This window comes from Schistocerca nitens, chromosome 8 (genome assembly GCF_023898315.1).
Source record: "Schistocerca nitens isolate TAMUIC-IGC-003100 chromosome 8, iqSchNite1.1, whole genome shotgun sequence".
Taxonomy (NCBI): Eukaryota; Metazoa; Arthropoda; class Insecta; order Orthoptera; family Acrididae; genus Schistocerca; species Schistocerca nitens.
Window position 1 is genome coordinate 394,289,213 of NC_064621.1, and position 26,126 is coordinate 394,315,338.

Consider the following 26,126-nt stretch of genomic DNA (forward strand, 5'->3'; position numbering starts at 1 on the left):
CCCAGTGCGTTCAATAGCTGCCGGAAGGGCCTCCTCCACATTACGGACGAGACCCCCCGGCAAGCACACCGAGTGCACACTGGCATTCTTCCCCGACCTACCCGCTATTTTCCTGAGGGGCTCCATAACCCGCCTAACGTTGGAGCTCCCTATAACTAATAGGCCCGCCCTCTGTGACTGTCGGGACCTTGCCGGAGAATCGGCCACTGGCCCAACAGGCGAGGCATCCTGTGGTGGCTCGGAAACGATGTCATCACCACTAGGAAGCACCCCGTACCTGTTGGAAAGGGGTAAGGCAGCTGCCACGCGGCCAGATCCCACCTTCGCCTTTCGGCCAGGCACGCGCGAGCCCACCACTGTCCGCCATTCACCCTGGAGTGATGGCTGACCGGTAAGATGCTCACTGCCGGAAGACGCAGCGACATCAGGGGTTCCATGTGATTCCAAGGCCACCGAAGTAGGCATAGGTCTCACCACAGTTGCCCCAACGCCACTACGAGCCGACGCCTGCGCCTCGAGCTCGATGAGCCTAACAGACAAAGCCTCCACCTGCCCCCGAAGAGTGGCCAATTCTCCTTGCGTCCGCTCACAACAACCACAGTCCCTACACATGACTATATTTACCCTACTCTATACGGTGACAAATTCCCAAGATAATCTTCTGATGAGCTACTCTGATAATCAAGAGACACTCACTGAAATACGAGACGCGAAAACTACGCTAGGTTTTCCCAGAAAAACTATTTAAAAGCTAAGCGCAGCAAATAAGTACAAAATAAATTTCTCTCCTAACGATCAAGAACTGTTAGTTTCTATGCAGAGCAGATAAACACAAATAGAATCCCTTCCTTAGTGGAAGGTCGTAAACAAAATGCAAAATAAACGCTTTATACAAACAGTACTCGCTGCTGCTGGTGCTCTCGCTCTGGCTGTCACAAGACAGCTGCTGATTCAAGTGACTAGTGGCTAACGGCCGCGAAACAAACAAAAGACGGTTTTAGGGCGCTTTCTGTTCTAAACGATCAAGAAAACACTAAGAAATCTAACACGAAAACTACGTAAAGTTTTATCAAGAACTGTTAGTTACTATGCAGAGCAGATAAACACTAATAGAATCCCTTCCTTAGTGGAAGGTCGTAAACAAAATGCAAAATAAACGCTTTATACAAACAGTACTCGCTGCTGCTGGTGCTCTCGCTCTGGCTGTCACAAGACAACTGCTGATTCAAGTGACTAGTGGCTAACGGCCGCGAAACAAACAAAAGACGGTTTTAGGGCGCTTTCTGTTCTAAACGATCAAGAAAACACTAAGAAATCTAACACGAAAACTACGTAAAGTTTTATCAAGAACTGTTAGTTACTATGCAGAGCAGATAAACACTAATAGAATCCCTTCCTTAGTGGAAGGTCGTAAACAAAATGCAAAATAAACGCTTTATACAAACAGTACTCGCTGTTGCTGGTGCTCTCGCTCTGGCTGTCACAAGACAACTGCTGATTCAAGTGACTAGTGGCTAACGGCCGCGAAACAAACAAAAGACGGTTTTAGGGCGCTTTCTGTTCTAAACGATCAAGAAAACACTAAGAAATCTAACACGAAAACTACGTAAAGTTTTATCAAGAACTGTTAGTCACTATGCAGAGCAGATAAACACTAATATAATCCCTTCCTTAGTGGAAGGTCGTAAACAAAATGCAAAATAAACGCTTTATACAAACAGTACTCGCTGTTGCTGGTGCTCTCGCTCTGGCTGTCACAAGACAACTGCTGATTCAAGTGACTAGTGGCTAACGGCCGCGAAACAAACAAAAGACGGTTTTAGGGCGCTTTCTGTTCCAAACGATCAACAAAACACTAAGAAATCTAACACGAAAACTACGTAAAGTTTTATCAAGAACTGTTAGTTACTATGCAGAGCAGATAAACACTAATAGAATCCCTTCCTTAGTGGAAGGTCGTAAACAAAATGCAAAACGAAGTTTTACCCACTAATGAAAGGTTGCATAGAATCGGTTAAAGTGACAGTGATAAATGCGTCCGCTGTGGTCTGGTCGACACCTTACGCCATCGCTTCACTTGTGGCGGTCATCTCATTAAGTGGAAATGGGTGCAGCAGAGGCTGGGCCTGATTACCCGCAGCAGCCCAGCCAGCCACTGCACCGACGTCCTGCTCTGGCCGGACGCGAAACACTTTCCCGCTACCAAGAACAACACCGTGATGTGGATGTTAGGACAGTTTGTGACATATATCATCATCCACAATAGTGAAGATAATCTCACTAGTTTCGAGGCTTACATGAGAACGGCACGCTGGAAGATGAAACGTTACCCAAATTTCAGGAAGATGTTTGCTAACATGTTAGACATAATTTTTGTAAAACAAGGCGTAGGGTAATTCTCGATGCCGGTAAGGACACAAATCACGTGCAAGACTATGTAGCGAACAAAATACACAACGAATAAGGGGTTATACCAGTTCCTAGGACTACTCCCGATTTCTCAATGGTGTTATTAACTTCATTATGACGTTTTCATTAATTTATGTTCCTGTGCATCTCTAGTTAACCGTTTGTGTGCTCCAAATGACTTTGAGTTTGGACGGTTATGAATCAAATGACAGAACTGTCATTCCAGTTAAGACAATCAATTATATATATGTTTGCGTTTCGGATCTATGTCTCTGTCTGCACTGAAGAGGCTATTGTCAGTTTACTATTTATGTTCTATTTTGTAAGCTTACAAATGGCACTATATTGAAATGTGTTCTTCAGTCTATTGTAGGATACAATTCGTGTTGAATCAGTTACAGCACTTCAATATTTTGTTTTTGTGCTTATGTACATATATGGTTGTTTTAATAAAGGAAAAAAAGGTAATAAAAAAAAGTAGCTCAGATGGTAGAGCACCCGCCCGCGAAAAGCAAAGGTCTCGAGTTCGAGTCTCGGTCGGGCACACAGTTTTAATCTGCCAGGAAGTTTTTGAGCTATGCTTACTTGCATGAAAAGGATGTAAATGAGCATGATACTAAAATTGTTTTTACGGTGTGTATGATTTACACTACGAAATGTTTGAACTTACGCTGCAATATCGTTATTTTGCTTAGGAAAAGTATGCAGCTGCCAGCTAAAGACGCGACTGGTCAGACGATTAGACGTATCATCAGTCACAGTTTGGCAGATTACAAATGAAGAAAATTTTATTGTTTCCTCCGAAGGACAGATACAAAATAGTAAAGCGCCAGGACATTCTTTGGCGTAGTACGAAGTCATACGTTAAGCACAGCTTGTTTTCCACGGACCGTTTCAGCATCCACTTCGTCAGTAACGTGGCGCTGGAAGTGCGGCGAAATGAGTTGAGTAATGCAATACTAAATCCTCAGCAGTGAACACACGGCGCTAGTGGAGGGCGACCACACAGTAAGCGGAAGGTGGAGGTCTGGGACCGGTCGGCCGGGGTGTAATTCCCTTTGTGTGGCGAGCGTGAGGTAGGCGGCAGGCGAACGAGACACAGCAAGAGGCTCAGCGCCAACGACCGCAGAGGGCTCAAGAGGGCGCAACCGGGCCGTGCGTGAAACCGCGAAAGCGGGCACCGGCTGCGCGCCTGGCTGGGCAGGGGCGGCCGCGATGCACTGCGCTGCGCTGCCAAAGGTCCCCCCACACCCTCTCTCTGGGCGGGGATCCGTTGACTGGAGAATACTTGTTGCGCTCTTACAGCACATACCTGCACTCATGGAAACTTCACTTGTTATAGACCGACTTTTCTTTTATTTTTCCCAATATGCAGGGGATCGAGGAAAACATATGGTTTCTTATCCTATTGAGAACACACCTGAGACCAATATTAATGCCTAGCCTTTTTCACAGCTGCGTGTGACACATATGTTGAGCACACCTTTTCCTACTCCTCCAACTTTCTACATGCCCTCCTCATCCTCAAACATCTATCTCCCCTCTCTCTTTGTCCATTTCCCCTACCCCCTCTCTCTGACCATAACTCAGTCCTACCTTTCTCTGACCATGTCCTCCTCCTCCTCCTCCTCCTCCTCCTCTTCTCTGTTTCCATCTTTTCCTCCCCCTCTTCCTTATCCACCTGCGCACAACCCATGTACAACTTTCACTTGCCTCATGCATCTACCCTTCCTTCTCTCTCTGTCTCTCTCTCTCTCTCTCTCTCTCTCTCTCTCTCTCTTTCTTTCTTTCTCTCCCTCTCTCTCTCTGTCCATCTCCTCCTCCCCTCGCCCTGTACATCCCCCCCTCTATCTCAACCTATCACCACGCTCGGTAATACGTGTAGCCGCGCAATACAGGCTGATACTACTCCCACAATAGAACTTAGGGATCCAGTTGGTCATCATACTTCAGACTTCCTAGAAAATGTATCTGAGTATACCCATACCAAACAGAAGTCGCTAGATGTGGTGAACAAGATCCTTAAGGCGCAGGTGTGCTGTTGACATTACGTGACAGTACTTTTCAAGAAGAGTCAAATACCATATTGTTTCCGATATGTTATTAACATATAGCATTCTCCTAAATCTTAGCGGTAAGATCAGAGAAATCAGACAGCATGGGATATAAAACAATTGCTGTAACTGCCCGATCAGTAATAAAGAAGTCAGAAACCCGGATACCCTTAAATAAAAGTAAAAATTTTGACTTGGGCTACTTCTGATTTGCCGCTTGGGAAATATTAGTGCGTACATCTTCTGTTACCATCTATTCAAACTTGTGACAAAGAACACCTGAAAATCAGAACCAGTTCTCCTAAAGCACTGTGTGCAAGTGGAAATCTATATTAAACGCTTAGGATAATGAACACACCCTAACCCTTTCAGACTTGAATTTTTTCTGGAGGAAAGAGACTTTTTCTTTATGTGGTAATGCTGTTAGGTGATCTTTTAATAATTTTAGATGCAAGATTTATCCAAAAATATGCACCCGTTTTCTAAATATACTTTGTACACTTGATTAATTTTATGGACTTAAACAATTAATTATCAAGTTTTCTCTGATGTTATAAATAAAATGATCATTCAGTAATTACCCATGCAAAATGACAATAACAATATTCAGTTATACAGTGGAATACAGCGAACCAACCACAACTGTGTATTCTGGTGGTCACGAGCTGCTGTGCGTTGCTACACTGACTTGCTGATATTTTCATAGTGATGCCCAACAACGGACATCACTTATACATGATAAAAAGGTTAAGCATTACAAATGTGTACCTCAGGCTGCTATTTTGGAAAATTATTTCTGTTACAGTCAAGATACAGTAAAAGCTAATGTACACAATTTGTAGCAAGAGGGTCTGGAAGGGTTAAGGAAATACATATCCATAGTGTCTTACAACGAGCAATGTGATGGGTACCTATTTGCTTGCATTGCAGTTACCATAGAAACAAATATCAGGAAACATTTATTTCACCGTTCCTATGTAAGATGGCATGTACAACATCCAGAGGCAATTGTAGCGTATTTCTTGCTTATGGCTACTATGGTTAGCTATGTTTCTTTACGTAAAGTATTTATTTTATGAAACAAGAGGTTTCAAATGAGCGATGGATAGGAGGACGGCTACTACGCTATTACGATTCTACGAAGCGGTCTCAATACAACCCGTCAACGACGTATGAGTACAAGTATTGAGCATGGGAGTATACGGGTGATTACTGCCACAGCCGTACCTAGTTAGTGGATAGAGGTGAACCGATAACATCGCTCCTCTCGAAGCTCGGCTGTCTTTCTCTTTATTTTTCTGTATAGGTTGCATAACGACAGATCAAAAATATTGCACAAATACGAAGAGTCAGCAAAATATCGTGGAACAAATACAGGTAGAAAGTACAAGACTAGCTGGAAAAAATAAAATGCGAAAAGAGCTAGAAAAGCGTATCATAAGTAGGTAGTGGGAAGCCAAATGTAGCATTAATAGAAATCATTTCATTGTACAAGTTGTCGATATTCACTGAAACGGCGAATATACTAAATCCGTGTCGCTGCGAAATACATTTCGATTTATTGCTGAATTTGGAGACTGAAAATGGTTGAGAATCTAAAAATATGGAGGGATGGGGAGGGGGAGATTAGGGATTGAAAGTGACACTGACGATGCCATTATACTAACAAGGGAACCTCCCCATCGCACCCCCCTCAGATTTAGTTATAAATTGGCACAGTGGATAGGCCTTGAAAAACTGAACACCGACCAATCGAGAAAACAGGAAGAAGTTGTGTGGAACTATGAAAAAATAAACAAAATATACAAACTGAATAGTCCATGCGCAAGACAGGCAACATCAAGGATAATGTAAGCATAGGAGCGCCGTGGTCCCGTGGTTAGCGTGAGCAGCTGCGGAATGAGAGGTCCTTGGTTCAAGTATTCCCTCGAGTGATAAATTTACTTTCTTTATTTTCGTAAAGTTATGATCTGTCCGTTCGTTCATTGACGTCTCTGTTCACTGTAATACGTTTAGTGTCTGTGTTTTGCGACCGCACCGCAAAACCGTGCCTCTTCGATGGGAACCGACAACATTTGATCGCAAGGTCATAGGTCAACCGATTCCTCCACAGGAAAACAGTCTGATATATTCTATACGACACTGGTGACGGCATATGCGTCACATGACAGGAATATGTTGTCGACCCACCTAACTTGTACGCTTGGCGAATGGGTAAAAAGATTCTTCTACCTTGCCCGATTCAGGTTTTCTTGTGGATGTGATAATCACTCCCAAAAAAGTGATGAAAACATAAGAGTTTGTGACATAAACTGAAAATAAAAAATTAAACTTTTCGCTCGATGGTGGACTTGAACCAACGACCTCTCGCTCCGCCTGTGCTCACGCTAACCACGGGACCATGGCGCTCCTACGCTCCGCCTCACCTTGATTGTTGCCTATGTTGCACATGGACTACTCAGTTTGTATATTTTGCTTATTTTTTCAGAGTTCCACACAACTTCTTCCTGTTTTCTCGATTGATCTGTGTTCAGTTTCTCAAGGCCTATCCACTGTGCCAACTTATAATTAAATCTGAGGGGGGTGCGATGGGGAGGTTCCCTTGTAAGAGCAAAATGTGGATGGGTCTTGGAAGGGGAGGGACGGTCATGCCTCTTTCCGAAGGAACAATTGTCTCATTTTTCTTGATCGATTTAGGGACAGCATTGAGAACGTAAATAAAGGCAGTTAGTTAGCAGATCGGCTATCCTTCCACGTAGCACATATATTATCCTTCCATATTGACAGTATACTCATGCATCGAAATAAAATTAGCCTCATAGGTTTGTATAAGATTTTTCACAATTTAAATGTACCACTTACAGACAGAAAACAATTTCGGAATAGTGAGAGCCCCTGCAAGCACCACCCTCCACCACACACACTCTCTGTATTCTTTTTTTATTCTTCTTCTCTTCAGCATCATCATTGTCATAATAAGAGTAAAGTCATATGGTATGAATATCTGCGAAAACCCGAAGGTCAGATTCATCTGCCTAAATGGAAGGACTGCTTCTATCCCTCGCTTCCGCAAGCACTTTTCCTTCCCAAATATTGAGAACTGCCTGCAGGAGCGCATCTGGAAAAATGTAGGCGACTGTAGTGGGCGTAGTGTAATGTCACGTTCGTGTAGGAGATGATGTGACATAGGACGGGGTGGAGCGCTGTGCCAGCAAATGGCCTACTCCTTGCGATTAGCCCCAAGCGGACAGCCGAGATTAATGCCCCCATCCAAAGGATCGATTACCATCGACAGTGCCACATGCTCTCACTTCATGACACACTAGTCCTTCCCGATAGCAGAGTGGTCAGCGAAACAGATTGCCGTCCTACGGGCCCGGGTTAGATTCCCGGCTGGCTCGGGGATTCTCTCCGCTCAGGGCCTGGGTGTTGTGTTGTTTTCATCATCAGTTCATCCCCTTCCGGCGCGCAGGTCGCCCACTGTGGCGACGAACGCAATACGACCTGCACCAAGGCGGCCGGACCTGCCTCGTACGGGGCCTTCCGGCCAATGGCGCCAAACGCTCATTTCCATTTTTTACTTAATGACACACTGTGAAAAGGTTTGGCATTAAATCCAGGACATAGGTGCAAGGACTGACGATGAAAAACCTTACAACGCCACCTCTCCTCCCCTTGTCGACCAAGTACTGGCAGTGAAACTTTCATACACCACCAGCATTCGAATCGGTTTACCTCAGGGACCAATGCCACCGCACAGACGTGCTTTAGCGACCTCGTCACTATAAGGCCACTGAGTATTTACACTCTAGTAAAGCATTCCCTCTTCATACCTTGACATGAGTTGTTATGGGAAAAGGTATAAGTACAGTTGTTATTAGTCGATCACAATATTATTGCATGTTTTAGTGTGGACGCTTCGGAGGGAATATCGTTAAGTCGGAGAGAAATTGTGGTTGACAGCTTATAAAAAAATGACCTGAAGGGATTGACACTACAATGTGTTTTCCTTAGTCGCATCTCACATTATTTATTGTAGCGTCAAATAACTGCAAGTGCGGTGATATCATAGTTGAGTAGTCCAGACTGATGCCCTCAATTAAAACACAGTATCACATACTTCTAACGACTAAAGTTCAAAAAATGGTTCAAATGGCTCTGAGCACTATGGGACTCAACTGCTGAGGTCATTAGTCCCCTAGAACTTAGAACTAGTTAAACCTAACTAAGGACATCACAAACATCCATGCCCGAGGCAGGATTCGAACCTGCGACCGTAGCGGTCTTGCGGTTCCAGACTGCAGCGCCTTTAACCGCACAACGACTAAAGTATCTCGACCTAAATCCAAATGGTTCCCTTGTGTTTCGAGAGAGAAATGAACTCCAGTAGCGGAATTCAGCTCCTGTCTGTTTTCTTTCCAGTTTTAGACTGTCTAGCCCACGAGTCATCATGCACCTTTTCTCTGCTGTTTCACCAGAATTGCAAAATTTCGGTATTGTAAAGTATAGATGGAGTTCGCCCAAACAAATGCTACGTATGAAATATTTCATGCGTTGCCCAGGGTCAGCAACAAGCGTCGATCCATTTCCCTTTACGAACAAAACTGTACTTAAAGCGGTATTTAATGTGCACATTCGATATAGCAATCCAAAATTAGTCTAGCACGATATTTGGGTTAGCGATATATATAAATAGGGGCATTAAAACAGGAAGAATAAGCAATACTCCAGTAGCGAATGAGAAATGTTGCTGCATGGTAGTGGCAGACAGTGCCGGCCATCACTTCTGAACATTGGCACGTTGATATCTAATTATTCAAAATGACAGTCACCAGCGATGGGGTAACGAGATTGATAGTTACCAACCGTGCACAGACAGGGTGTCAACTCCAGAGGGCGACCAAATGGTGTAAATTGCCCTGAAGATGACCCCATCGCAAGTTGAAACCAGTTGCCGGCAAAATAAATAATGCGATTGTGACTGTCATTTAAATAATTGATTATAAGTAAATTAATCGCTGTTAGCTCCACACATCTTTATTGTCTAAAGGTTTAGGTTGATATCTTACGTGTGCAAGAACCTTGTCCCTAGAGAGGCTGTACAGTTGGAGTAACGGTTATTCTTCGTGTTTTACTGCCCCTGTTTACACATACTGCTAAGCTGAATATCGCACGTGACTAATCTGGGACAGCTCTATCGAACCGTCCCGTAGGATTCACTTTAAAAATAGTTTATACTACGAAACAAACCGACGCTTTTCGTTAACACTGGGAGGCTCATGAAACACACGATGAACAGTATTCGTTTTCTCCGACTCCAGCTACACACTGCGGGAACCAAATTGCACATATCTGGCCAGGGAGGGACACACCGTATATGCGATTTTTCTATAACTGGATGGAGGGCGCAACTAATAGTTCAAATGGTTCTGAGCACTATGGGACTTTACTTCTGAGGTCATCAGTCCCCTAGAACTTAGAACTACTTAAACCTAACTAACCTAAGGACATTACACACATCCATGCCCAAGGCAGGATTAGAACCTGCGACCGTAGCGGTCACGCGGTTCCAGACTGTAGCGCCTAGAACCGCACGACCACTCCGGCCGGCCGGAGGGCGCAACAGTACACGGTTTTGTCACTACGTTGAAATCTTAGTTTCCCGGCCATACCGGTCTAGGACCTCTATTTCAGTGTCTCTGTACGGACGTAAAAAGACAGGAAAAATCAGAATCACTATGGATAACCGTTCAGATTTGTTTCCTTTAACAAATGGAAAAATGTTTCCTCTGTCGGTATATCCATCGACATTTATGATTCTTTAATTTGCCCATTGGAATTTATGAGTCTTCAAGACCTCGTTTTGTCCCAGTTCCAGAGAATTATACGCGAGGGTCGCATTCTTTTTGCAGTTTGATTGCACTAGTTCATTCTTGGTTCCTTTATGACTTTCTGCCTGACGTCTCGGGTTTCAGCTCGCAAAACGGTGCATCGCACTTAAACAGTGCTTTTAACTGCTTCAAGCTCTGTGTGCCTTTGGCGCGAATCCAAAAATTCGCAGTAGGCGAAAGGATGTAAGCGGTCTACGCTTCGCTTTAAGAAACTTCAGTATTGTTGAAAATTCTTTATTTTCGAGCCTCTTTAGCTTTTTTTTCTAACGGTATATTACTTAAATCTGACATTAAAAAGTTAACGGTCTGGAAAAATAACACACATTACCCTTAACAACGATTCAAAAAATTTCACGACGCTTGAAATAACTTTTGTGCTGGCTGCTAAAGTTTTCACACAATTTAGAAGTAGATCGTGACATAAACGCATGACTTTCTGAGGTCAACACACTATTTCGAATGAATTCCGCAAGGGAGCTCGAAACGTTTATAAAGTATGCACAAGCAACGGGGCAAAGAACGTTTTATTGACGTTTGTAATGTCGAAATGCCATGAACACTTGTCATGCAATCCCACATTATGCGGAACAAGCTACAACTTGTCAGCACTGGACAGCGATTAATTCCTTTATAAGTACTTCTACTGGCTACATATGTAGATGTAATCTGAAATAAATGACGATGAATAGTTATTTGTTGAACTTTGCATTAATTACAAATAAATCGTATCAGGCAAAACATTCTGCGGTAAAAATAAATAGAGTCAGACAATAAATGAATGACGTGTTTAGTGTCAGATAACAAACACATGTTACTTGGAAATTAAGTTCTTCTTCTGGTCGCCTTTGACATTGTTCGAAGAAATGTTGTGGACTCAAGGAGGCATATATTTAACATTTTTTGTCTTTGTTTGTAAAGTTTACCATCAGCTTTTGAATTACAAACGACTAACAAAAGCAAGAATGATTCATCGGGACTTCTCGTAGAGCAAACTCTTTCCTACTCACTTTGTCAAATAAGGAACTATAAAATCATGGGTAAGGTTTACGATTAACTCATCTTCACGTAATAATTTTCTGTGTAAAGTGAAAGCGTTCCAATACTGGGAGAGCAAAATATACATTTCTGCGATTCTAGCCGGCCGAACGGTTCTAGGTGCTACTGCCTGGAACCGCGCGACCGCTACGGTCGCAGGTTCGTATCATGCCTCGGGCATGGATCTGTGTGATGTCCTTAGGTTAGTTAGGATTAAGTAGTTCTAAGTTCTAGGGGACTGATAACCTAAGATGTTAAGACCCATAGTGCTCAGAGCCATTTGAACCATTTTTTGCGATTCTTCTTCGAAAGTAAGAACCTTTCCGCAATAAAAAAAAAAAAACGTACGTTTCGATTGAAAAAGCTTTTATTGGTCGTTATAGTTTCCCAAGGATCTACTTTCCTTTCATACGTAACAGACATTCTTGCTAAACTCATTTCGTAACCTTGTACCAGCTTCTCCAGCACCTCTGCATTAATTTTTCGCGCCTGGTGTATGACCCCTTGAGAATGATCGTCTTAAGTTCTTAAGTTAATCTCATTTCAAACAGCTGTGCTCAAGTAATAAGGTAATAATGATTGGGTGCAAGGTCAGGAAGGTAGGGTGGGGTGGGTGGCACACAAGTGCCCAATGTCATCCTTGGTTGGGGAAAAAGTGAACGCACCGACACTCATTATTTTGGAGGAGGGCTATTTCCGTGCTGTCGATCTTGCATCCACAGAAACAACCTACAAATGCTCTTTTCGTCTTAAGAAATGGTAGCTATTTCTTATCGTATCGGACAAGAGCATTGAATTCTTTTGATTTTTGTCAAGCTGAATTGCACTTCTGCATTGACTGCTGTTTCGATCCAGTGTTGGTGTAGCATATGTACGTCTCTTCGTACATCACAATGTGGAAGAATAAATCCGTTTGGTCAACAGCAAAACAAAAACGTGGGCTCGTTTGACCTTCTTCGCTCTTTATGATTGTAAGAAAGCATTTTAGGTACCTACTTTGCACATAATTTGTGATACACGAGCTTTTTCTACGATAATTTTGTAAACTGTGACGCATCCAATATTGGGAAATTCTCCAGCCAGAGCAACCATAACCAATTGTCGATCACATCGCATATTTGATCCATTTGCGCAATTTCATCGACCTGTATGCTGAGCTTGTTACTGCAATATGCGCATTTGTACGGCCAATTTTAAAATCTCGGCAGCATTCTCTATTTTTACTTTCACTCATTACCGTATACTTACAGACTAGACACAGTTCCTGATGAACTCACAGTCAAATTATTATTCAATCAAGATGATGACTTCTGTGACTTCAGGGGACTGATGACCTCAGATGTTAAGTCCCATAGTGCTCAGAACCATTTGAACCATTTGAACTTATGTGACATCGTTAACAATCAACAAATACCGTAGCGCTACATTCTTGCAAATTTGTTCTGAGCTACCCACATTCAGATGTAAATAGTCGATCATTGTATTTCGAATACGCTTGGTATTTAATTGTGAATCAGTTTACCAAGTAAACAAACTTACATTATGTTTGCGTTCAGTCATAAATATCTTTCATGTATTCAAGGTAAACTTTATGTAAGATTTACAATAACTGTTTCCCTTTAGTATCTACTGAACCGTGCCGCACGTGTGCTGACATCACGATTAGGAAGAACGATTAGAATTTAAGGTTCCGTCAACAGCGCGGTCATTAGTGATAGAGCACAAGTTCGGTTTTCGAAAGGATGGAAAAGCAAATCGGCCGTTCCCTTTTCAGAGTAACCGTCCCGGAATTCGCACAGAGAGATGTAGGGAAATCACGGAGAACCTAAATCTCGATGGTCGGACAGGGATGATAATCAACCGATGAACAAGTAGCGAAAAGTCTGAAATACACTGGGGAAAATAACTTAGTACACCTCATAAGATGACGTCGATTTTGATTCGATATGCTGCCTGGGGGATAGCAGATGGACGACGTTGAAATCGTTATCAGAACAACAGTCAGCTACCAAATCGCCATCTCTGTCTACCCTCTTGTAGGGAGTGCCCATAGTCAGAAGGTTCATTGTACTGCAAACGTGTGAAGCAAGGAGGCAACCAAATCTGGAGATGCATTCGTGCTTCCTACAGCCAACTGGGCGGGTTTGAAATAGTGACCTTCTGAGTGGCGGGAGGGTCCTTTCGGAGAATTCTTATACAAGTTGGACCTACCGCGTCAGTTGTACAATGATACTGGTATCAGTGTTCACTTGGTAATTCTCACACCCATATATGAGGTCCTCAACGTCCACGCAGCACAGACGTCCGCCAGTATCAGTATATCGTAAGGGCAGCAGTGGCAGATCGTAAAGCCGTCATACCGTAGATTAGTCAGCTTATGAGCCAAGAGGTGTCAACACAAGCTATTGCGAACCGTTCATTAGATGTGAGACTATTGGCACAGACACAGCTAGCGCGACTTCCGCTCACCACAACATCGAAGTGCTGCTCGACTAGTGCCGACAGAGGATCACTTGGTGGGATGGCGCGCCTGGTCTTGAGCGATGAAAGCAAATTCCACGTGCACGCAAGTGATTGCCGTTTACAGGTACGACGTAGACTTCGTGGGCGCTGTGTCGTACAGTGCGTTCGTCCAAGTCACCTGGCCCCACTCCAAGCCTTATCGTCTGGGGTGCGATAAGGTGCAACTCTCGTTCACCTTCGGTGTTCCTGAAGGGGGTGCTAACCACCATTAGGCAGGTTCAGAACTCGTTAGACCCGTTCTTGGAACAGGAAGGTGATGTGTTGTTCCGGCAGGATAATGCCCGCCCACACACTGCCTGTGAAACTCAACGTGCTTTCATGACGTGCAACCATTTCCCTGACCATCACAATCTCTGGACTTGTCTCCAACGGAGAACGTGTGGGATATGATAGGACGAGAAGTGACTTGTACAACTCGTCAAGAGTGTTACAGAGCTACATGAACAGGTTGAGCAGATGTGGTATAACTTATCCCAGTACGGTATTCTCCCTCTGTATGATCAATCGGATGCCAGAATCAGCGCCTGCATTACCACTCGTGGAGCTACACCATGTACAAATACGGGTGTTTCAGCATGGGTCCATACCTGGTACCTCAGAACCACTTGGCTACTGTCTTGTAACAGTGATATTTCGTGTACTGTGTATGAACATTTGCAACAATAATTTCGAGTGAGTTGGAAAGCTCTAAAAGGGCGTACTTTTTTTCGGCTTTGTGTATCAACACTGAGGGGAAAGACGGAAATACGACTTATTTTAGACCGATATGTGGGCACTGTTCAAGATTAATATCTTTCCACTGTTGGCATCGGGCCACACACACACTCGATGGCAAAACAATACAATTGCGGTGACGCAGTTTTTCTTAAATTAAAGTTTGAGCAAGTCATAATGAGGTTCCTAGAGTGATATTTTCACTCTGCAGTGGAGTGTGCGCTGATATGAAACTTCCTGGCAGATTAAAACTGTGTGCCGGACTGTGAGCACTTGCCCGCGATAGGCAAAGGTCCTGAGTTCGAGTTTCGGTCCGTCACACAGTTTTAATCTGCCAGGAAGTTTCATAATGAGGTTACTTACTGAAATCCAAGACTGTCCATGAACATTTTTTGCTGTGTCCCCAAGGTACTTGAATCGAATGCTGGTGCCGTTCTTAACGCAGTGTGAAACCGCGTAGCATTTGCATCGCCATCCTTGTCCAGTCGGCGCTTGTCCTTGTGACGATATTTCCAACACCCAGCAATATCCAGCTACATTTTTTCTCATTGTAATAGCGATCTTCACTCCTAAGGTTGGTTTGGTGCAGCTCTCCACGCTCGTATTTCCTATCATCTTCCTCTCCGAACAGCTATTGCATTCAATATCAGTTTGAACCCCCTGACTGTATTCAAGCCAGGGCCCCCTCGACAATTATCACCCCAAAAATTTATTCCATTACCAAACTAAAAAGCGCCACATTTCTTCTTGTGCAAACTCCAGGAAAGGCTACACTTCACATCAATTCAAAAAAGACTTTCTAACCCGTATACTGGAAGTAAATAACTTCCTCTTTCCTCAGAACTGCTTCCCTTGCTCCACAGTTCAGTAACTGTCGCTGTTGGATGCCATGCAGTGAACATTGGTTCTGACAAGGATTTTTCCTTTTTGGAGGGACTGGTATCGGCTAATCGATCGATTAGTAGCGGACATGATATCTATTCGCAGTTGCGAATATGAATTATCTCCAGCTATACAATGGAATAACGACAATGAAAACTTCTGCTGGTCTGTGATTCGAACACGAATTTTCCGTTTTACACGACCAGTCGCCTTAATTGCTTCCGTCGTCCGAGCATGACGCATACTCAGACAAAAAAACTCCCACCTGTAGTCCTCCGCGTGTCATACCTTTACTCCTACTACCATACAGGATAGACATTTTACTTGTATCTCCCAGGCCCCGTATCGACCCGTAAAGACGATATTACAGTGCCTTAGTTTTGAAGAAGTACAATGCAATATTCCTTATGTAACTGATGATTTGCGGTACAAAATGGATTTGATTTTCAGGCAGAGATACTTCTTATTCCATGCCCAGCAGCAGCACCACGACGCCAGGGCCACCCCGGACGTGATGCGATTGGGCCTCACCAGTAGCACCTATGCATCCGCGTCCGGGTTGGGTCAGTCGCCGCCAGTACTGAGTCGCTTGTGGGAGTTGGCACCACAGCACCGCTGACCTGCCATCCACGGCAGACACCGCCAGCACTGACAAGGGGATGCCAAGACGTTGGGCTCACAGATTTACTCCAAACTCTGTGCACTATTAGTAGGCCACTAGAACAACATAATATGCAAGCAGTAAGGTGCAATTCCGAGAAAATCGCTAGAGAAGTTCCACGTGTTTATTATGTGGGTCATGTAAATGTGCGAAGGCTCCGTGCATTAAGAGTTCATGAAGGTTAAGTGATTATCTTTCGAGCTTCGTAAGACGAAGTTGCATGAGTCGACGGTTCGACTCCCGCTTATAACACGAAAGCTGAAAGTTCGGGCGAAATATAACTCTCTTGCTTACTAGCGTTACCCTCTGGGAGGAATTTAGAAATGTTTTGACCGTGTGTTTACCTAATGGGCAGAGGGTATCGAACAGTAATTTCGTATTAATGGCAATTAATAGAAAACTGAACAGGATTTGCTCTGGGAGTAACGAAAGTCGAAAGGTTCATACAAATGGAACTATAAACGGTTGCCAGCCTAATTAGGCATAATAATTTGAAACATTATGTTTCAAGAAACATGAGTATGAGTTACTAAATTGACTTTCATTAATACTCCTTTTAAATAGTGCAATGAATATACACGACTGCCGGCCGCGGTGGTCTCGCGGTTCTAGGCGCGCAGTCCGGAACCGTGCGACTGCTACGGTCGCAGGTTCGAATCCTGCCTCGGGCATGGATGTGTGTGATGTCCTTAGGTTAGTTAGGTTTAAGTAGTTCTAAGTTCTAGGGGACTGATGACCACAGCAGTTGAGTCCCATAGTGCTCAGAGCCATTTGAACCATTTATACACGACTACCGGACGAACTGAGTAGTGGGTAGCAGTAGTTACTATTTACACAAATCAGCAATCATAGGAAATTTAAAAGTTGTTTTACATATAGTAATAACAGTTACTGTTGCAATCAATAGCTAACTCAGCACTAAGATGTTCCTAAATATTTCACGAGATTAAAATTGGGCATGATAAGAGTCGTGGTTTAACTAACATACAGACACCACAAATGAGGTTAAATAACATTACAAAGACACTTTTTATACTCACACTTTTGCGGAAATGCTTCAGATTTATATGTTGTTGTTGTTGTTGTTGTTGTGGTCTTCAGTCCAGAGACTGGTTTGATGCAGCTCTCCATGCTACTCTATCCTGTACAAGCTTCTTCATCTCCCAGTACCTACTGCAACCTACATCCTTCTGAATCTACTTAGTGTACTCATCTATTGGTCTCCCTCTATGATTTTTACCCTCCACGCTGCCCTCCAGTACTGAATTTCTGATCCCTTCATGCCTGAGAACATGTCCTACAAACCGATCCCTTCTTCCAGTCAAGTTGTGCCACAGATTTCTCTTCTCCCCAATTCTATTCAATACCTCCTCATTAGCTATGTGATCTACCCATCTAATCTTCAACACTCTTCTGTAGCACCACATTTCGAAAGCTTCTATTCTGTTCTTGTCGAAACTATTTACCGTCCACGTTTCACTTCCATACATGGCAATACTCCATACAAATACTTTCAGAAACATCTTCCTGACACTTAAATCTATACTCGATGTTAACAAACTTCTCTTCTTCAGAAACGCTTTCCTTGCTATGGACAGTCTACATTTTATATCCTCTATACGTCGACCATCATCAGTTATTTTGCTCCCCAAATAGCAAAACTCATTAACTACTTTGTCTTATTTTCTAATCCAATTCCCTCAGCATCACCAGAGTTAATTCGACTACATTCCATTATACTCGTTTTGCTTTTGGTGGTGGTGGTGGTTAGTGTTTAACGTCCCGTCGACAACGAGGTCATTAGAGACGGAGCGCAAGCTCGGGTTAGGGAAGGATTGGGAAGGAAATCGGCCGTGCCCTTTCAAAGGAACCATCCCGGTATTTGCCTGAAACGATTTAGGGAAATCATGGAAAACCTAAATCAGGATGGCCGGAGACGGGATTGAACCGTCGTCCTCCCGAATGCGAGTCCAGTGTGCTAACCACTGCGCCACCTCGCTCGGTTTGCTTTTGTTGATGTTCATCTTATATCCTCCTTTCAAGACACTGTCCATTCCGTTCAACTGCTCTTCCAGGTCCTTTGCTGTCTCTGGCAGAATTACAATGTCATCGGCGACCCTCAATGTTTTTATTTCTTCTCCGTGGATTTTAACTCCTATTCCGAATTTTTCTTGTGTTTCCTTCTCTGCTTGCTCAATATACAGATTGAATAACATCGGGGATAGGATACAACCCTGTCTCACTCCCTTCCCAACCACTGCTCCCCTTTCATGCCCCTCGACTCTTATAACTTCCATCTGGTTTCTGTACAAATTGTAAACAGCCTTTCGCTCCCTGTATCTTACCCCTGCCACCTTCAGAATTTGAAAGAGAGTATTCCAGTCAAAATTGTCAAACGCTTTCTCTAAGTCTACAAATGCCAGAAACGTAGGTTTGCCATTCCTTAACCTGCCTTCTAAGATAAGACGTAGGGTCAGTATTGCCTCACGTGTTAAAACATATCTACGGAATCCAAACTCATCTTCCCAGAGGTTAGCTTCTACCAGTTATTCCATTCGTCTATAAGGAATTCGTGTTAGTAGTTTGTAGCGGTGACTTATTAAACTGATAGTTCAGTAATTTTCACATCTGTCAACACCATCTTTCTTTGGGATTGGAATTATTATATTCTTCTTGAAGTCTGAGGGTATTTTACCAGTCTCATACATCTTGCTCACCAGATGGTAGAGTTTCGTCAGGGGTGGCACTCTCTCAAGGCTATCAGTAGTTCTAATGGAATGTTGTCTTCTCCCAGGCCCTTGTTTCGACTTATGTCTTCCAGTCTACTGACTGGTTTGATGCGGCCCGCCACGAATTCCTTTCCTGTGCTAACCTCTTCATCTCAGAGTAGCACTTGCAACCTACGTCCTCAATTATTTGCTTGACGTATTCCAATCTCTGTCTTACTCTACAGTTTTTGCCTCTACAGCTCCCTCTAGTACGATGCAACTCATTCCCTCATGTCTTAGCAGATGTCCTATCATTCTGCCCCTTCTCCTTATCAGTGTTTTCCACATATTCCTTTCCTCTCCGATTCTGCATAGAACCTCCTCATTCCTTACCTTATAAGTCCACCTAATTTTCAACATTCGTCTATAGCACCACATCTCAAATGCTTCGATTCTCTTCTGTTCCGGTTTTCCCACAGTCCATGTTTCACTACCATACAATGCTGTACTCCAGACGTACATCCTCAGAAATTGCTTCCTCAAATTAAGGCCGCTAATTGATATTAATAGACTTCTCTTGGCCAGAAATGCTTTTTTTGCCATAGCGAGTCTGCTTTTGATGTCCTCCTTGCTCCGTCCGTCATTGGTTATTTTACTGCCTAGGTAGCAGAATTCCTTAACTTCATTGACTTCGTAACCATCAATCCTGATGTTAAGCTTCTCGCTGTTCTCATTTCTACTACTTCTCATTACCTTGGTCTTTCTCCGATTTACTCTCAAACCATACTGTGTACTCATTAGACTGTTCATTCCGTTTAGCAGACATTTAATTCTTCTTCACTTTCACTCAGGGTAGCAATGTTATCAGCGAATCGTATCATAGATATCCTTTCACCTTGTATTTTTATTCCACTCCTGAAACTTTCTTTTATTTCCATCATTGCTTCCTCGATGTACAGATTGAAGAGTAGGGGCGAAAGGCTACAGCCTTGTCTTACACCCTTCTTAGTACGAGCACTTCGTTCTTGATCGTCCACTCTTATTATTCCCTCTTGGTTGTTGTACATATTGTATATGACCCGTCACTCCCTATAGCTTACCCCTACTTTTTTTCAGAATCTCGAACAGCTTGCACCATTTTATATTGTCTAACGCTTTTTCCAGGTCGTTAAATCCTATGAAGGTGTCTTGATTTTTCTTTAGCCTTGCTTCCATTATTAGCCGTAACGTCAGAATTGCCTCTCTCGTCCCTTTACTTTTCCTAAAGCCAAACTGGTCGTCACCATCGCATTCTTAATTTTCTTTTCCATTCTTGTGTATATTATTCTTGTAAGCAGCTTCGATGCATGAGCTGTTAAGTTGATTGTGCGATAATTCTCGCACTTGTCAGCTCTTGCCGTCTTCGGAATTGTGTGGATGATGCTTTTCCGAAAGTCAAATGGTATGTCGCCAGACTCATATTCTACACACCAACGTGAATAGTCGTTTTGTTGCCACTTCCCCCAATAATTTTAGAAATTCTGATGGAAATCTATCCCTTCTGCCTTATTTGACCGTAAGTCCTCCAAAGCTCCTTTAAATTCTGATTCTAATACTGGATCCCCTCTCTCTTCTAAATCGACTCCTGTTTCTTCTTCTATCACATCAGACAAATCTTCACCCTCATAGAAGCTTTCAATGTATTCTTTCCACCTATCTGCTCTCTCCTCTGCATTTAACAGTGGAATTCCCGTTGCACTCTTAATGTTACCACCGTTGCTTTTAATGTCACCAAAGGTTGTTTTGACTTTCCTGTATGCTGAGTCTGTCCTTCCGACAATCATATCTTTTTCGATGTCTTCACATTTTTCCTGCAGCCATTTCGTCTTAGCTTCCCTGCACTTCGTATTTATTTTATTCCTCAGCGACTTGTATTTATGTATTCCTGATTTTCCCAGAACATGTTTGTACTTCCTTCTGTCATCAATCAACTGAAGTATTTCTTCTGTTACCCATGGTTTCTTCGCAGCTACCTTCCTTGTACCTAAGTTTTCCTTCCCAACTTCTGTGATGGCCCTTTTTAGAGATGTCCATTCCTCTTCAACTGTACTGCCTACTGCGCTATTCCTTATTGCTGTATCTATAACGTTAGAGAACTTCAAACGTATCTCGTCATTCCTTAGTACTTCCGTATCCCACTTCTTTGCGTATTGATTCTTCCTGACTAATGTCTTGAACTTCAGCCTACTCTTCATCACTACTATATTGTGATCGGAGTCTATATCTGCTCCTGAGTACGCCTTACAGTCCAGTATCTGATTTCGGAATCTCTGTCTGACCATGATGTAATCTAACTGAAATCTTCCCGTATCTACCGGCCTTTTCCAAGTATACCTCCTCCTCTTGTGATTCTTGAACAGGGTATTCGCTATTACTAGCTGATTCTTGTTACAGAACTCAATTAGTCTTTCTCCTCTTTCATTCCTTGTCCCAAGCCCATATTCTCCTGTAGCATTTTCTTCTACTCCTTCCCCTACAACTGCATTCCAGTCGCCCATGACTATTATATTTTCGTCCCCCTTTACACACAGCATTACGCTTTCAATATCCTCATACACTTTCTCTATCTGTTCATCTTCAGCTTGCGACGTCGGCATGTATACCTGAACTATCGTTGTCGATGTTTGTCTCCTGTCGATTCTGATTAGAACAACCTGGTCACGGAACTGTTCACAGTAACACACCCTCTGCCCTACCTTCCTATTCATAACGAATCCTACACCTGTTATACCATTTTCTGCTGCTGTTGATATTACCCGATACTCATCTGACCAGAAATCCTTGTCCTCCTTCCACTTCACTTCACTGACCCCTACTATATCTAGATTGAGCCTTTGCATTTCCTTTTTCAGATTTTCTAATTTCTCTACCACGTTCAAGCTTCTGCCATTCCACGCCCCTACTCGTAGAACGTTATCCTTTCGTTGATTATTCAATCTTTTTCTCATGGTAACCTCCTCCTTGGCTGTCCCCTTCCGGAGATCCGAATGGGGGACTATTCCGGAATCTTTTGCCAATGGAGAGATCATCATGATACTTCTTCAATTACAGGCCACATGTCCTGTGGATACACGTTACGTGTCTTTAATGCAGTGGTTTCCATTGCCTTCTGCATCCTCATGACGTTGATCATTGCTGATTCTTCCGCCTTTAGGGACAATTTCCCACCCCTAGGAACCATGGACCTTGCCGTTGGTGGGGAGGCTTGCGTGCCTCAGCGATACAGATGGCCGTACCGTAGGTGCAACCACAACGGAGGGGTATCTGTTGAGAGGCCAGACAAACATGTGGTTCCTGAAGAGGGGCAGCAGCCTTTTCAGTAGTTGCAGGGGCAACAGTCTGGATGATTGACTGATCTGGCCTTGTAACATTAACCAAAAAGGCCTTGCTGTGCTGGTACTGCGAACGGCTGAAAGCAAGGGGAAACTACAGCCGTAATTTTTCCCGAGGACATGCAGCTTTACTGTATGATTAAATGATGATGGCGTCCTCTTGGGTAAAATATTCCGGAGGTAAAATAGTCCCCCATTCGGATCTCCGGGCGGGGACTACTCAAGAGGACGTCGTTATCAGGAGAAAGAAAACTGGCATTCTACGGATCGGAGCGTGGAATGTGAGATCCCTTAATCGGGCAGGCAGGTTAGAAAATTTAAAAAGGGAAATGGATAGGTTAAAGTTAGATATAGTGGGAATTAGTGAAGTTCGGTGGCAGGAGGAACAAGACTTTTGGTCAGGTGATTACAGGGTTATAAATACAAAATCAAATAGGGGTAATGCAGGAGTAGGTTTAATAATGAATAAAAAAATAGGAGTGCGGGTTGGCTATTACAAACAGCATAGTGAACGCATTATTGTGGCCAAGATAGACACAAAGCCCATGCCTACTACATTAGTACAAGTTTATATGCCAACTAGCTCTGCAGATGATGAAGAAATTGATAAAATGTATGACGAGATAAAAGAAATTATTCAGGTAGTGAAGGGAGACGAAAATTTAATAGTCATGGGTGACTGGAATTCGTCTGTAGGAAAAGGGAGAGAAGGAAACATAGTAGGTGAATATGGATTGGGGGGAAGAAATGAAAGAGGAAGCCGCCTTGTAGAATTTTGCACAGAGCATAACTTAATCATAGCTAACACTTGGTTCAAGAATCATAAAAGAAGGTTGTATACCTGGAAGAATCCTGGAGATACTAAAAGGTATCAGATAGATTATATAATGGTAAGACAGAGATTTAGGAACCAGGTTTTAAATTGTAAGACATTTCCAGGGGCAGATGTGGATTCTGACCACAATCTATTGGTTATGAACTGCAGATTGAAACTGAAGAAACTGCAAAAAGGTGGGAATTTAAGGAGATGGGACCTGGATAAACTGAAAGAACCAGAGGTTGTAGAGAGTTTCATGGAGAGCATAAGGGAACAATTGACAGGAATGGGGGAAAGAAATACAGTAGAAGAAGAATGGGTAGCTCTGAGGGATGAAGTAGTGAAGGCAGCAGAGGATCAAGTAGGTAAAAAGACGAGGGCTAATAGAAATCCTTGGGTAACAGAAGAAATATTGAATTTAATTGATGAAAGGAGAAAATATAAAAATGCAGTAAATGAAGCAGGCAAAAGGGAATACAAACGTCTCAAAAATGAGATCGACAGAAAGTGCAAAATGGCTAAGCAGGGATGGCTAGAGGACAAATGTAAGGATGTAGAGGCTTGTCTCACTAGGGGTAAGATAGATACTGCCTACAGGAAAATTAAAGAGACCTTTGGAGAGAAGAGAACCACTTGTATGAATATCAAGAGCTCAGATGGCAACCCAGTTCTAAGCAAAGAAGGGAAGGCCGAAAGGTGGAAGGAGTATATAGAGGGTTTATACAAGGGCGATGTACTTGAGGACAATATTATGGAAATGGAAGAGGATGTAGATGAAGATGAAACGGGAGATAAGATACTGCGTGAAGAGTTTGACAGAGCACTGAAAGACCTGAGTCGAAACAAGGCCCCGGGAGTAGACAACATTCCATTAGAACTACTGATGGCCTTGGGAGAGCCAGTCATGACAAAACTCTACCATCTGGTGAGCAAGATGTATGAGATAGGCGAAATACCCACAGACTTCAAGAAGAATATAATAATTCCAATACCAAAGAAAGCAGGTGTTGACAGATGTGAAAATTACCGAACTATCAGTTTAATAAGTCACAGCTGCAAGATACTAACGCGAATTCTTTACAGACGAATGGAAAAACTGGTAGAAGCGGACCTCGGGGAAGATCAGTTTGGAATCCGTAGAAATGTTGGAACACGTGAGGCAATACTAACCGTACGACTTATCTTAGAAGAAAGATTAAGAAAAGGCAAACCTACGTTTCTAGCATTTGTAGACTTAGAGAAAGCTTTTGACAACGTTAACTGGAATACTCTCTTTCAAATTCTGAAGGTGGCAGGGGTAAAATACAGGGAGCGAAAGGCTATTTACAATTTGTACAGAAACCAGACGGCAGTTGTAAGAGTCGAGGGACATGAAAGAGAAGCAGTGGTTGGGAAAGGAGTGAGACAGGGTTGTAGCCTCTCCCCGATGTTATTCAATCTGTATATTGAGCAAGCAGTAAAGGAAACAAAAGAAAAATTCGGTTGTTGTTGTTGTGGTCTTCAGTCCTGAGACTGGTTTGATGCAGCTCTCCATGCTACTCTATCCTGTGCAAGCTTCTTCATCTCCCAGTACCTACTGCAACCTACATCCTTCTGAATCTGCTTAGTGTATGCATCTCTTGGTCTCCCCCTACGATTTTTACCTTCCACGCTGCCCTCCAATACTAAATTGGTGATCCCTTGATGCCTCAGAACATGTCCTACCAACCGATCCCTTCTTCTGGTCAAGTTGTGCCACAAACTCCTCTTCTCCCCAATCCTATTCAGTACCTCCTCATTAGTTATGTGATCTACCCATCTAATCTTCAGCATTCTTCTGTAGCACCACATTTCGAAAGCTTCTATTCTCTTCTTGTCCAAACTATTTATCGTCCATGTTTCACTTCCATACATGGCTACACTCCACACAAATACTTTCAGAAAAGACTTCCTGACACTTAAATCTATACTCGATGTTAACAAATTTCTCTTATTCAGAAACGCTTTCCTTGCCATTGCCAGTCTACATTTTATATCCTCTCTACTTCGACCATCATCAGTTATTTTGCTCCCCAAATAGCAAAACTCCTTTACTACTTTAAGTGTCTCATTTCCTAATCTAATACCTTCAACATCACCCGACTTAATTCGACTACATTCCATTATCCTCGTTTTGCTTTTGTTGATGTTCATCTTATACCCTCCTTTCAAGACACTGTCCATTCCGTTCAACTGCTCTTCCAAGTCCTTTGCTGTCTCTGACAGAATTACAATGTCATCGGCGAACCTCAAAGTTTTTATTTCTTCTCCATGGATTTTAATACCTACTCCGAATTTTTCTTTTGTTTCCTTTATTGCTTGCTCAATATACAGATTGAATAACATCGGGGAGAGGCTACAACCCTGTCTTACTCCCTTCCCAACCACTGCTTCCCTTTCATGCCCCTCGACTCTTATAACTGCCATCTGGTTTCTGTATAAATTGTAAATAGCCTTTCGCTCCCTGTATTTTACCCCTGCCACCTTTAGAATTTGAAAGAGAGTATTCCAGTCAACATTGTCAAAAGCTTTCTCTAAGTCTACAAATGCTAGAAACGTAGGTTTGCCTTTCCTTAATCTTTCTTCTAAGATAAGTCGTAAGGTCAGTATTGCCTCACGTGTTCCAGTATTTCTACGGAATCCAAACTGATCTTCCCCGAGGTCGGCTTCTACTAGTTTTTCCATTCGTCTGTAAAGAATTCGTGTTAGTATTTTGCAGCTGTGGCTTATTAAACTGATTGTCCGGTAATTCTCACATCTGTCAACACCTGCCTTCTTTGGAATTGGAATTATTATATTCTTCTTGAAGTCTGAGGGTATTTCGCCTGTCTCATACATCTTGCTTACCAGATGGTAGAGTTTTGTCAGGGCTGGCTCTCCCAAAGCCGTCAGTAGTTCCAATGGAATGTTGTCTACTCCCGGGGCCTTGTTTCGACTCAGGTCTTTCAGTGCTCTGTCAAATTCTTCACGCAGTATCGTATCTCCCATTTCATCTTCATCTACATCCTCTTCCATTTCCATAATATTGTCCTCAAGTACATCG